Source organism: Nannobrachium achirus (assembly GCF_963921795.1).
Source record: "Nannobrachium achirus genome assembly, chromosome: 13".
Lineage (NCBI taxonomy): Eukaryota > Metazoa > Chordata > Actinopteri > Myctophiformes > Myctophidae > Nannobrachium > Nannobrachium achirus.
This window is the reverse complement of record NC_137833.1, coordinates 41,572,049-41,587,160: the sequence shown is the minus strand read 5'-3', so window position 1 is coordinate 41,587,160 and position 15,112 is coordinate 41,572,049. Positions and strand designations below refer to the sequence as shown.

General features: G+C 41.6%; 1 protein-coding gene across 1 annotated transcript in view; it reads left to right on the top strand.

Annotated features, from left to right (window-relative positions):
* The window catches only part of ttc27 (tetratricopeptide repeat domain 27), a 205,266-nt gene that overhangs the window by 66,932 nt on the left and 123,222 nt on the right, over nt 1-15,112 (top strand). The window lies entirely within an intron of this gene.

Sequence of the window (15,112 nt, the reverse complement as noted above, 5' to 3'; positions counted from 1 at the left end):
CATCATGTCTGACGTCATTGCCTATTCTAGGCTAGGCTATTAATAAAATGTCCCCCTTCTGTGTTGCCTAGCTACTGGAGGATTGATTGGGGGGTCATGTGATCAGTGACATGATGAAGGTGTATGCTTTGGCTTGCAGAGTTCACCAGTAGTGTGACATGAAGTCCCCAGGACTTTGTTGTGTTATCCTTTTAGCCTAAATGTCTGATGGTACCTTGTGCCTGCGATGCGACGCCAGCGACGCGACACCAGCGATGTAATCTCATTACAATACGTTTGTTTCAATGAGGACGTCCTGACCTACCGTGAGCGACAACGCTTGAGCAAAATTTCACGGCGACGTCCATAGAGGTAAATGGCCATGTCCCGCCCCCAAAACACTTCATATTATTATTTTCAGGCTACGTCGCAAGTCGCAACGCAATGGCCGATGCTCGCTCGCGTGCAGTGCAGATGAGCTGTTACTGGGGGAACCGGGGATCGAACCAGTAGCGGCTGCTAGCTTCAGAGCCACAGTCAAAACACCCAGTCACAAACTGGGGAACTTACTTAAACAGGTTTTCCCTTGTTGTATTTTCACAGAAAACTCAAGGACTTTATAAAGGACTAAAACATATTATGCTGTTGTACTCCACTATACCTAATGTACAGCATTTCACATCTTTAGTAGCTTGTTACTTTGCACATTTTAATATTAAAGCAAACAAACCATAACCAGTTAAGACCAATCTACTCTGTGACACTTTCATTATTATTATTAATATAATTCTATTAATACTTTTAACAACCCATTCCCTGCAAACTTAAAATATGGATGTGCGCTAATAATGACAGGAAATATTAATATTTTAACGTGATCAATTGTATGAGTTTGACCAGAGAGATGATAAACTACCCCCAAAAACACCACTAGAGTGCGCCATCGTAACACTGTAAACATAGCAGGTCTCTGTATGAAGATGTGTGAAGAGCCCCTCCTCTACTATGGGTTTTAAAATGGCGGCGCACCGGAGTACACAACGGGCGGCTCTAAACGATTCGTGGCAGATCGTTCACATTGACCTATCGTCCGGGCAAATGGTCGGATGCAGAAAAAAATTGGAATGAAAATCCGACCTACTGAAGCGGCGTTATGGATGTTGTTAGTATGTTAGCAGGCTAACGGCTGGGAGCGGCCTTCTTACACAGACAAGGCCTGAATTACCAGTGACGTCATCAGGGCATCCTTTTTTTTCCCACGGTCTATCGTTACAGCCAGTACCGTTTGCGCCGCTAATATATCGAAAAAAATGCTAAAACATTGCTTTTATATAAAAGTCGATCTAAGAGTCGATCGGCAGAGCTCCCTAATAACAATGTTGATCTGGGAGTCGATCTGCGTTGAAAAAGTTAACTTGGTAATAATAATTATATTAATACCAATACTTTAGCCCATTTCAAGCGGACACACTTTAAATCAAATTAGGATCTCCGTTTTTTGAAGATTTTACAATACACACATTTCTAGTGTTACTACATTGCTTATTTCTTGCCTAAAATGTTTTCAGATAGATATTTTGTGTACTTTTAAAGTTTTTCACTGTCTGGACTAGTTTTGTTTGTTGTGTTTGGAGGAACATGCAGCTATGGGAATCAATAACACAGGTGAATGAAGTTATTTGTCTTTCAGGCCAATTTTTTTAAACACATTTTTGGACACTGCTCCTACAAATTTGGCCCTAAAATCACGCAAATCGGTAGACACTTGCTCTACACTCATGTCATCAACATGGATCTGTCCCATTTAGCGCCAGCTTCAGGCCGATTTTTGGACACTGCTCCTACACATTTTGGCGGTCGCTTATCTCCCGATTAGGGAGTCTTACTGGTCTTTATTCATAAGGGCATGCTGATGGAATCACATAGCATGTTTGCGTTTGATAGGAAGTAATTAAGATTGTACTTTTAGGGACATGAGAAAGTTAAATGGAACATTTGGTTTTAAAACACAATTTATTAATCTAAGCTACATGAAACATAGCATTACAATGGAACAGAAGGCTTTCAGATTGATGTTATTCACATTCTAGGCTCCCCCTGAGCTAGAAAATGAAAATATGAATTGATTGATTGATTGAAGACTTTATTAGAGGTTTGCATAAGGGAAAAGGTATAGTACATGACAGTACAGTTCAGTTCACAGGTACAAGATCAACTAAAAGGATAAACACCACGAGAAAGCTTTTGGGATTGTTTCAATTGGGTTCCTTTTTTCAACTTAAAAAATAAATGGCATTTACAGAAGAAAGGCCAGGGGGAGGTAAGGATAGGGATCATTTTGTCCTTTTTTTTTACCAGTTTCCAGTAGCAGCCGCCTGTTGACGTGTGACTTTTCAGAGCGGTTTTAAAGGAGGGTAGGGATTTAAACTCCTTCGGTTGGATGTTCCACATTTGTGCGGCATACAGTAGCAGGAGAACAAATTTAACCCCCAAATCTGGGTATTGCAATGCCTACATATTGCATATTGGGTAGAATTGCAAGGCAGACAAAACCAAAGCAAACACACAGACACATGCAAACAGAGCCATCATGTACAGTAGGCTAGCTGTACCAATACACCAGCTAACTAATACATTGTGAAAATGATGGATTTCAGCACAAAACTCTTTCACAGATCCAGTAAAAAGAAGCAGAACACGGTGAATCGTTCCATCCTCTGCCAGGAAGCACACGAACAGAGCCATCATAATTCTCAACGCAGTCTTCGTCACCACCATAGCTGTTAGGCTCACCAGGGTACCAGAACCTGGAGAAGTATAGGAATCTTTCCAAATCACTTAATATATTATAATATAATAATACCCACCAATAGCCACGGAAAATTGCCGGCGCTCCAAAGCATGCAAGACCTTATCTGCAATCTGTCCTCACGCACGTATTATTCTGCTAGAATCTCGGTCCAATCGCTATACAGATATGTTGCATCGCAATGTAATAATAATATGCTGTTTGGTCAACATAAGGAAATTAGCCAATCTACAGTTAGTATAAGCTGTGTACAAGCTCACAACGTGTCCCTATGCCGAGACAGTGTGCAGTCACTGTATAGTAGTGGTGAGCGGGCCGACCCGGTGCCCCCACCCGCCCGCCAACCCGCCCGCAAGCGGGTGGGTGGGTCAAGGTTTCAGACCTTTTCAGGCAGGCGGCGGGCGGGCGGGTTATCACACTCTCACGTGCAAAAAATAAATAAGAGTAATCACCTGTTCTTATTTTCCTTTTATTCTTAATAAGAGTAGGCCTATAAGAATAAGAATACAACGTTTGAATCCTCCGCTCCTTGGTGCAAGGACCGTCCCAATTCCGCTCCTGTTGGGGCCGCGAACCACATCTTGCCAACATTTGACACAACGTGAGCACAGCAGAGAAGATGCACAAACAATTCAGAGCGTGTCGCTGATCAGGATTTCACTTATATGTCTCTGTCATCCACACAAGTCCGTCGGTTAAGTTATATAACCAGCCAGTCAACGGATACGATTTGAAACACAACTTTCGCAAGTGAGGCAGATTTTTTGACTGAATGAACCAACCACGCTTACCTCGAGTCGTCCCATCTCTCCAATCTGGTGATCAATAACCAACAGCATTTAATATTGTCCGTCTTTTGCTGTCTGTTTAAAGTGCGAGGCGCTGTATAAATATGATTGACATAAGACCGCCATTCTTACCCCGACGATGCCCGGCGATTTAGAGAGAATGAACGTCTTTGAATGAATGTCTTTTAGGCTAAACCCCAATTTGAACAACACGTTTGTTTATTTAGCCCATGACAATATTGTGCTACTGTAAACGTTTCTGTAAAGCGACTTTGGGTACTTAGAAGAGCCGTATATAAAGATGAGCTATTGTGGAGATGATATACCATCTTTTTTTAAATGCGGGTTGCGGGGCGGGCGGATTCGTTGATTTGTATATTGTTCTGCGGCGCGGGCGCAGGCGGGTTACGTTCCGTGCGGGCTGTGGGTCGTGCGGGTTATGAAAAAAACCTGACCCGCGCACCACTACTGTATAGTCTATTTTCGCTATTTGCGTTGCGAGGCATTGTGAGCATGGGGGGTTCAAATATGATCATTTTGGGGGGTCGTGATCTGAGTTTGAGAACCACTGAACAGCCTAGCAGGTTTGTATTTTTAACATGTAATGTCATTCAGAAAAAAATTGCATAGTGGAAGAATGAAGATAAAATGAAGTCTTACGTTGGTGTGGTCAGTGGTGTTCCATCCAGCCAACGATATGACCCTTCTCTGTCTCTGTCAGTCAAACCCAGCCACACTCTCTTGTTTGCACGCAAGACAATGTCCTGGAATGAAAAGCTATTGTTAATAAACTGCACAATAGTTAGTTGTATGTCTCCATAAACTGCACTGATGAACACACATGCATGCGCACACACGCACGCACACGCGCGCGCGCGCGTGCACACACACACACACACACACACACACCATCATACCTGTTTTTCTCTGCTCTTTACGACAATCAGGTCAGATTGTCTGTCTCTACACCACTGTCTGCTGTCCTGCCAGTTTTTCCTCACAGTGGAGACGTAGTAACACAGACCATCAGCAAATGTAAATCCATTCGATTCTAACAGTAAAACAATAACAATAATGTTAGCCTCGTTTTTGTCCCCTCAAATGAATCACAAATCAATGAAAATCGTGAGATGGCAATGAAGGAAAAAAACATGTCCCACTAACCACAGAGCCTCCTCTTCAGGCAATCTCGCTCTTGGGTCAGTTGGTTATAGCTGGTCTTTAACTGGTCTCTCTCTTGGGACAGTTGGTTGTAGCTGGACTGTAACTGGTCTCTCTCTTGGGTCATTTGGTTGTTGCTGGTCTGTAACTGGTCTCTCTCTTGGGTCAGTTGGTTGTAGCTGGACTGTAACTGGTCTCTCTTTCGGGTCAGTTGGTTGTAGCTGGACTGTAACTGGTCTCTCTCTTGGGTCGTTTGGTTGTTGCTGGTCTGTAACTGGTCTCTCTCTTGGGTCAGTTGGTTGTAGCTGGACTGTAACTGGTCTCTCTTTCGGGTCAGTTGGTTGTAGCTGGACTGTAACTGGTCTCTCTCTTGGGTCGTTTGGTTGTTGCTGGTCTGTAACTGGTCTCTCTCTTGGGTCATTTGGTTGTTGCTGGTCTTTAACTGGTCTCTCTCTCGGGTCAGTTGCTTGTAGATGGTCTGTAACTGGTCAAAATGGCTGTCAAATCCCTCTATGGCTGTGCTGGGACTGGGAGTGCTGCTGCAGCTGAGTGTCAGATAGACAGATAGACAGAGATCGGCTATTTTCAAAAGGTTGAACTGTATATAGGGCTAAAGTAGTATATGTTTTTCTTAATAATAAGCCAATCTACAAAGTAACTTGTAACTAGAAGTTTTCAAATAATTCCAGTGGAATAGAAGTACAGTATCTGCCTCTGAGGTGTAATGGAATAGAGGTAAAAATAATGAAAATTGGAGAAACCCTAGTAAAGTAAATAGCCGATCTACAAGCTCACAGAGCAGAGCTTGTAGATCAGGTTCTTTAACCAGACTGTTGTACCTGTCCCGTCGTTCACGGCCTCTCTCCATGTTAGAATGATCTGTATGGAAACAACATGTACAACATGTGAGATCCACTTAGTCTATTCATCTATTTAAAAAAGAAATGTACACTGCAGCCTGTCATTGCTATCAAACAAACATTACATTTCAACATTGTTGTTTACATAATAGGTTATATTTAGGCTATACACACACACACACACGCAGCACTCACTAGCTATGGACCAGATCACACACACGCTATGGCTAACACTAAAGACAGAAAAGTTCACAGGTGCCGTTAATTTCAGCTAATTGTCTTTGAAGTGAAAACGCGCATTTTGGGCACAGAGGAACTTAACGAGCGACAGCTGTTTTCAACTCCAAAGCGCACATAACAGTAGGTTAACGTAAACATCCACTAGCGATTGCTAATCAATAGCTAATCTAATAGCAAACAAACACCCACAGCCCCGTGGATTATAGATTATCCAGGTTCAAGATGACAACAGAAAAAGCATAGTTATACAAAGAAAGGTTATGTATCCAAGCAAGGTGAGCGAGAGAGAGAAATCTGTCTGTCTGTGTGACGACGTGTGCACCCCGCACCGACTAGCTAGTGTGTGTGTGTGTGTGTGTGTGTGTGTGTGTGTGTGTGTGTGAGACTGTGAGTGAGAGAGAGAGACAGAAGGGGAGGGGGCCAGGGGAAGGAGCAAAGGCTTTTTGCAGGCAGTTAAAGAGAGAGGGAGCGAGAGAGAAGAGATGCGGTCCCTCGATCAAGGATTTCTTTTTTCTTTTTGACCCATCCTCCGCACATCCTCCTTAACTCGCACTTAATGAAATTAAGTCGCATATGCAAGCTAATAGGTCGCACCCTGGAGCCCTGCACACACACATACATACACACACACACACGTGCGCGAACAGACACATACTCTTACCTGGAGCTGCCATCACAGTCAGAGCAGCACAAAGCAACAGAGTTAAAATCTTCATGTTTAGCATGTTCTCCTCAACACGTCTGGCAACAAAACACACACCTGAGGAAAAACAACAACAATGATGCTTCAGTCCATGTAGAAATACTAAAGAAATATAAGTACAAAATAGAAACACATGCAACTCATACTAATACTACTACTACAACTACAGTAGCAAAGTACTTGTGTACTGTTTTCAGTTTCTGTAACTTTACTATGGGTATTTTTGAATATGTATGACTTTTAACTCCACAACTTTTCTAGAAAGGGAAAAGTATGTAAGCCCCATTTAAAATATAGCAAAAATAGACGCCCTAAAGCCCCTAAATGTGTGGGCCATGATGTGACGCGTTGTGAGTGAATCTGCTATTTTCACTATTATAACAAGATTTATTGTGGAAAATCTTTGTTTATGTTTTTTATTCGGACCCTGTCTTATTTTGCTTGCCAAAACACAATAATCATTCTCATACAATTCATTCACATGTTTAAGGACCATAGCCTGCTTCTGTATGTCTACATGGCCAATTAAGCTCTCCTAGTTGCTTTAAGTTCTGCGCTGTACAGCATTAAAGGAGTAGTTCACCCCAAAGATTACTTATTTTCGATCAATCACTCACCCCATGAAGCCTTCCAGTTTTTGTTGCATTCCTAAGCCAATCATTTGATATTCGTCTCCTAAAAAAGACTCTCCTACTGACCGTTGACCTTTCATCAAATTATTGGCTTAGGAATGTGACAAAAATAAATGAAAGTTCTGTATCCAGCAGATACAGACACTTCTTTCAATGTGTAATTCAGCCGCTCTTCTCCGAATTCAAGTCAAATTCACATGACGTTTTCTGATTTTAAGATGCAGGGTCATCAGAAACCCTAGCAAGACAAAAATAACACAATATACACTACTAAATGTAACGGTCTCACCTTAGAGTCAAAGTGTGTCCACAGCAGAACTCTGTTCTCTGTTGGGCTACAGTAGCAGCATATATACCTTCACTATCTGCATTAGTTAATAAGTTAACCAGGCCTGAAGTTACCCCGCGACCAAAGATGGATGTACGGAGGCATGGGTAATCAATGTGCAAACGCAATTGCACACAAAAAAGTAAAAAGGAAGCTTATAATTAAGTATCGGATTATTTCCAATATTCAGTAATTATTGTACTGAAATCAAATGCTGTACGGGCGTATTTTAACTTTTGTATTTCCAATTTTCAGTACATATTGTACTTTTACTCCACTGCAATTATTTGAACACAAGTTACTACTTAGATATTGATCATTATTACGAAACATACAATAACCAATTCAGCCCTGTACACTTCGGTCATCTGAAAATAGATGATCTACAAGCTCACAATATGTTGCGGTGCGAGCTTGTAGATCTGCTATTTTCAAAAGATCTTCATTCATTTTATGCATTTGAAAACTTGTGAAATGTTATATTTTTTGTACAGGCATTTACTTGTAGCAGAGTATTTCTACATTGATATTTTTACTCAAGTAAAAGATAGGACGGGGGAGGAGGGCAGAGGGAATAAAATACTTTTTTAAGCAGTAAAAGCAATGTAAAATTACAGTTTCATATCGTTGAACATAATTTGTACATTTACAATCGGGTCCTGCTGTTGTTAAAGGACAACTTCACCACTTTTCAACCTATATCTTGATATATCCATGAGGAATCCAAGCTAATAGAAACTGTAGGCTTTCTATTCCTGAGAGGTTACAGTATTATAATGGAAGCCATTGTTCTTGTGATAATAAAAATCAAAATATATATATTTTTAATCTTGTTTAAAAAAAAAAACTCTTCCTCTTCTTAGTGAGGACCAATTATATTAAGACAGGTTGAAAAAGTGGTGAAGTCGTCCTTTAAGTCTGTTCATTGGTGAGGGTTTGAGGCTTTGTTGATTTTGACAGGAAATTCTGATTTACAAACTGTTTTAGTTTTAGTCTAGTTTTGATGTCTAAAATCTCAATGTGTCGCAGCGCGCCACGCTGTGTGCTTGTAGATCTTCTATTTTCAGAGTGCAGCATACATTAAATGACTCATCTTTTAGTTCAACTGCATCTCTTCTTCACTCGTCCCTCCCTAACATTTTAGTCTAGTCTTTATTCGTTGACAAAATTGTCAATATATTTAGTCTTTGTTTTAGTCATCATAGCTTAGTTTTTATTTCGTTTTTATTTAGTTTTTGAGAGTGAAAAAAGGTAGTTGACAAACATTTTTCGACAAAATCGACACTGGTTTGAAATTAGCCATTGAGCCAGTCGCAGGTAGACTGTCGTGGAATTCTGGATCAATAATTAATCAATGAGGCAATTAGGAGACCAGACAATATTCTATGTGGCGATGGTTATGCTTTGTACAGTACATGATATCATGGGAAGAAGTACAATAACACTCATGTCAGTGGTACAGTAGTTCTGCACATTGATTGATTGAAGAGTTTATTAGCAGTTTGCAATAGAAAAAAAGTACAGTTTCATGACAGCTTAAATCACTGGTACAAGGTCAACTAAAAGGAGATCCTATAAAGCATTACGGCTTATTTAAGCAGGAACCACTGAAAAAGAGCACAAGTCAGAGATCACAGTTCTACTGTCGCTGTCTCAAGGATGAGCTGAACCATAACAAGATAGGCTTTACCAAAACAATAGCTATCAGGCCTAGTGGAGACATTTTGGCTCTTACATCATGTAATCTCTAATGTATATCATAGGGCACAGAGATGAATATCATAATATGAACAACATAATGTACTGTAAATAAGATCACATATAATAAATCTTAATAACATCATAATAACATTGTATAATATCTTCCCCAGAGACCATTAAACGTAGTGAGTGAGTTTCCTCTGGTTGAGTGACTGAACTCTAATGTGTAAATATCTGAGGATCTTCAATAATCCTGAGACTTCATACACATTTATAGAGATAGGCACACTCTCCACTCCAGTGTTCTCACAAGTTCATCACCAGTGTTGCGGAATTTTTTTCATTTTCTTGATATTCAGTGTGCCTATCAACAACCTTCATTATGAAAAATGAAAATAAAATAAACTGATTTTGGCTGCCCATATACAGAACATTTCTTTTCACATGAGGACATTGTAATGATCATTATTGGACACCCTTTTTAAACAATGTTACAAAGTGCAACTAAAAACAACACACACTATCAGTACCGTTGATTGATTGAAGACTTTATTAGAAGTTTGCATAGGAAAAGGCACAGTTTCATGACAGGTAAATCCTGTCTACGCCGCTGTGAGTGAGATGAAAAAACCTGGGTGAAATGTGCCAATGTCAACAGGAAACAACTGTAGTTCTTCTTGCAATGTGACACATACAGCTCGGTCTATCCCCTATTGGTTGTGCGTGCATACATTTATTATTGCCAATAGTTTTAGTTTGGCTTGTTTCATGTTTCCTTGCCAATGTCCAATAAAGCCCCTCTGAATTGAATTGAATTATAGTCCATTTGACTTAAAGTCCATTTTACGCATGCACGCACAGAAATAAACAACAACTTACACATACTGAACTTTGTCCATTTGATTTGACGGTGCCTTCCTGTCATTTGACCAGTTCTCTTTTCTAACTCTTCCTGAACAACTAACACATATGGACTTTGTATAGCTGTCAATCAATCAATCTGTCAATCAATTCTTGGAAAACTCAAGGGTTAAGACTGTCTCTCGGCCTGGGCCACAGGGTAGTGGTCCAGGCACCTAGGCTGGTAATCCAGCCCTTGCTGCGTCGCAGGTTCAGGTCCCAAGCCTGATGACCTTTGCTGCGTGTCACCCCCCATCTCTCTCCCCGTTTCCTGTCGGCCTACTGTACATACCTATCAATACAGGCAGAAAAAGTCCCAATATTAATTATAGGCAACTTGTTGTGTGGATAAAAGTCCTGTGTTGCCTAGAACTGGAGGATTGATTGTGGGGTCATGTGATCAGTGACATCATAAAGGTGTACGCTTTGGCTTGCAGAGTTCACCAGTAGTGTGGTGTGTATTTGTTGGAAAAGTTTGGTTAATATTATTAATATAATATTAATAAAGTATGTGTACCAATTTTTGTATAACGGTCAAACTCTGCCACTCTGTGTTCCAAAACAAACCCTGTTATTCTAACATTGTTATTAAAACAACTCTTCTACCTTGACACTGGGCAAGTGTCTGATATTTCACTGGTAAACCATCATTAACTTTTTCCCTGCCAGATTATTTATTTATTTATTTATTGGGTCTGGTGCCATCAAAAAGCGGCTTACCTTTGCGACGTTATAGTAGATAGGTAGGCATTTTTTTTTGAAGTGCCTGGTCTGCACTTTCGCAGACCAGGCAGCAGAGGGCGGCGTCATGCCATTAATGTGAATTTGGCCGGTCTCGCTTGCCATACATTGAGAGCACTCACTGGCCACAGAGCCTCAGGGCCAGAGAAAATCAACACGGAAGAGAATTGGTCTCCGTTGATGTTAACGCATAATGGATTTTTAAGACCATCACTGCGGACGATGTGATTACAGTACACGGCGGCGCGACCCCTCATCAGCTTAAGGACATCAACAAGGTAAACGAACGAACGGCCGTATTGGCGCGGCGCGACCTCGAGAATTGGGGCGAACGGGAACGTCCAAAGCAGTATAAGAGTTAAGTACATAATCTTTATCCTTATGGGGTGACCGCAGGAGCCGTCAACAACCAGATTACACCATCAGTCAACAACTTTGTTGACTCTGTCAGAGTGTAAAGGTTGTTCAGCATGAGGAGATGCATAAGTGTATACAGGTTTCATGGCTGTATCTCAAACAGAGCCTGTTCTATACCTGTTCAAAGTTTGCACTTTTCAAAGGCTTCCTACACCCTTTGGTCAATTGTTGCGAGCTTCGTGTTATAGGCGTTTGGCATAGTCCTCTACCATACTGCAGAGTTTCGTAAAAAGCGACTGCACGGTCAAGCCACTAGAGAAAAAGTGGCAGAAGAATAGAGAAAAGGTACAATATCAATGAGTGGTCTTCGCCACTGTGTGGCTTGGCCACTAAACTAAAGGTTGAGTACAGAAAAGAGAAAGAGAAAATAAGAGGAAAGCAGAATAGATTTAATTAAGGTTTGCTGAGTGTTGGGTTGGTCAGAGCAGGTATTGTGGTAGAATGCCATAAAAGGGCCCCAAGTCTTGCAAAATGTATTTTCGGAGCCAACAATTGAGAACCTCAGCATCTCCAGTTCCAGACAGGACATCACACCGTGAAGCCGGTTTGAAATCACCTGAAATACATGGCCTGACACAGAAGAGGCTTCCTCTCGTCCAGCTGTTGGAATGTGTTTCTCTGTCAAAGTAGTCAGAGGTTCCTCCACCTACTGATCTACAAGCTCGCAGCGCGGCACTCGGTGCCGCGTTGTGAGCTTGTATATCTGCTATTTTTCAATAGTTAAAGCATAAAATAACGATACACAATAATGTGTACCCGTTTAAGGGACCATGGCACAGTGCTGGCTCAGCTGCCAATTACACCCAGTCATGCAATCATCAAACCATGGTTGGGAGTCCAATTGGTCCTATTCATTGATTCAGACCTCCATTCACTCCCTCTCTACAGCACCGTTACATCTCATATTCCTTCTCTCAGTGACATTTCTAACCAATCGGACTTCACTCCATAATTCGACTTCCGTGCTCTAACCGTTTGGTTTTGAGAGCATAAAGTAAAGCCAAGTTACTCAGTCGAGTAAAACTAGGTGCAGTCCCCTTGATTTCTCCGCATGGATAGGAATGTTATGGAAAAAGAGGAAACCACAATAGACGTTCAAAAAGGAATGAAATTGTAAATATTGTTACTGGTTTGGCTCTGCGTGCAATTTATCATATTGGAAATTCCTCTGTAATGTGACCATGTCTATTTGAGATCAGCACAGGGTGCCAAGACAAACCCAGCGAACTCTGTGGTTTCCCCATAAACACTACCCCCCCCCCCCCCCTCCCCGCTGAAAACAGACACGCGCACGTACGTACACACACAGACACAGACACACACACACACACACACACACACACACACACACACACACACACACACACACACACACACACACACACACACACACACACACACACACAGTGATTGGTCCATTTAATGCAACAATTTATCAATCCCATTCCATGTGGAATCACATTGATGGTATACTGTAGATCTCCATCCACTGGTCCAGTCTGGATCCACCAGACCTCCCCTCCACATGCTCTCCAGGTCTCATTGTGTGTTGAGCAGGCAGCAGTGCAGAGCTGGGGCTGTGTAGAGCAGCCACGTGCACACATAGACATCAAAGGGGGCTTGAGCCCCTGCCCTTTTATCCGTCTGTAAAAAGTGCCCTCTCCAGACCATGAATGCAGTTTTTTACTATGGTGAAATAAATGCAAATGCCCCCTTTCCATGCACTACCCGAAGGCAGCATTCAAGAGAATTACCTTGTCCAAACTCTTTATGTTGAAATAATTGCCCTCTCTGTGTAGAAATACATGCCGTAAGCCACATCTCCAGTGTTGACTTAATTATGCTTAGTTCAGAGTGGTATCAAGCACCGAAAATAGACGACCTCCAAGCTCACAGCGCTACACGTTGTGAGCTTGGAAGTCTGCTATATTTCACCAAAAGGCCCCTTTAGAAATGTCAAGCCCCTGCCTCTCTAACATTCTCTGCACGTCCCTGGTGTAGAGGGATGAGGTGTGGCCTGGCTCCAAGGCCGCACAACGCCACGGGAGCCATATGCTCTGTCCACCTGGCAGACGCTACGCGCAGCACTAACTGTATTTAACCCATTTAGGCCTAGCATTATTGACTGCTTTAACTATTGAAAAATAGCAGATATACAAGCTCACAGCGCGGCACCGAGTGCCGCGCTGCGAGCTTGTAGATCTGCTATTTTTTTTAAAAGTCGTGAAAATGTGTGCAAATCTTTGAATATATGTATTTTCAAAGCGAACGTTTGTAACTCAAATTTTGCTTCTGGGTGGTCCCTGGAACTAAATATTTTGAGATGCGGGTCTGTGGCCAAATAAATATAATTTTGGGGTTCCTTCACATGAAAAGGTTTGAGAACCACTGACATAGTAGTCTCTCAAGAACAGACTAACTGAGCTCCAGTTAAGTGAAAAGGACCTTTCCTTTGACGATGGCCGGCCAGATTGCTGACATAGAAACATAGGTTTTTCAAAAAACCTTAGAAGGATTCAAAAGACACTTGTAGAATCGGGTCAAAATTCTAATTTTCACGATTTTTCAAAAATAGCAGATCTACAAGCTCGCAGCGCGGCACTCGGTGCCGCGCTGTGAGCTTGTATATCTGCTATTTTTCAATAGTTAAAGCATAAAATAATGTGTACCCGTTCTGAATGGCTTAAGTGGAGAAATAATAAACACATTTTGCGAAGGAGCACTGCTTATTATTGCACCTAATCTCCCTGAAATCCAAATCCTCTTTGGTCTGGATGGAAGCCTTCCCCACAAAGCCAAAGTCTACCTCTCTGCCAGTAACCTGCAACGGCTTTGTGCGATGTGCGAGCTGCTCCCATCTAGAGTTGTAGTCCCTGTTCTGGGCGTGTCATTATAGGTTAACAACGTATCGCGTTTGTGATGCTTTGTGAGCTGGTAGATCTGCTGTTTTCACAATTTGATGTACAATCACACCTTTTAACAAGATCTTCAGGCAGGTATTCATCCATTCATTCATCCGCCTCTGCCATGCATGATCTTTCATTGTTTTTACCTTATTTTGAAGACCCACAGAATGCACAATGTGATGACTATGTGTAAACTATGTTGTAACATCCAGCGATCTTTTCTTCTTTCACCCGGAAAAGAAAAATGGCATCCAAACGTTGCATATAAAATGAAGAGTTATAGCGCCAATGGCAGCCAAAATAGTCATGTTATACCCCTACTCTTCCTGGTGACCAAACCGATGTATAGGGTTAAAACGGGTTAACTTAATACATTTTGTTTTGATTTGTGTGTAGGTAAAAACATGGTACTTTTCCATAATTTCTACATTCGGATATGACTTTAAGATTTTTACACATTAAGGAATATTTCCTATCGTGTTCATTGGAAAAAATACATACTAACTCTGTGTCTATTCATGCGGGAAATACAGATACATAGGTTTGGTAATGCTAAGCCACACTGAAACTCTCCGTCAAAGCAAACAACAACCGCGATTTGCTGTGAAATCAATCGCGGCCCTTTCTCAGATGGCCCGGTGATGTAGATTAATGGTCTTTCAGACTCGGGGGGACAATGAAACACCATTCCATCATAACACAGGCAGTACTGGCTAATGGCCAGAACACTGATGGCTCGTCAGCCCTTATCAACTAAAGCACTTGACCGTTAAATAAATCAATACTGGGGAATAAAATCATATGTCACAACATTATGATGTACAGGAAGGGGGTTCACTGCAATCAATAAAGTCTTTCAGAACCCGGGATGCATCTCCTTACTACTCTGAACATTGCAGTGTGAAAAATGTGTAGGTCATGTGTGGTGTAAAATGTGTATATCGGGT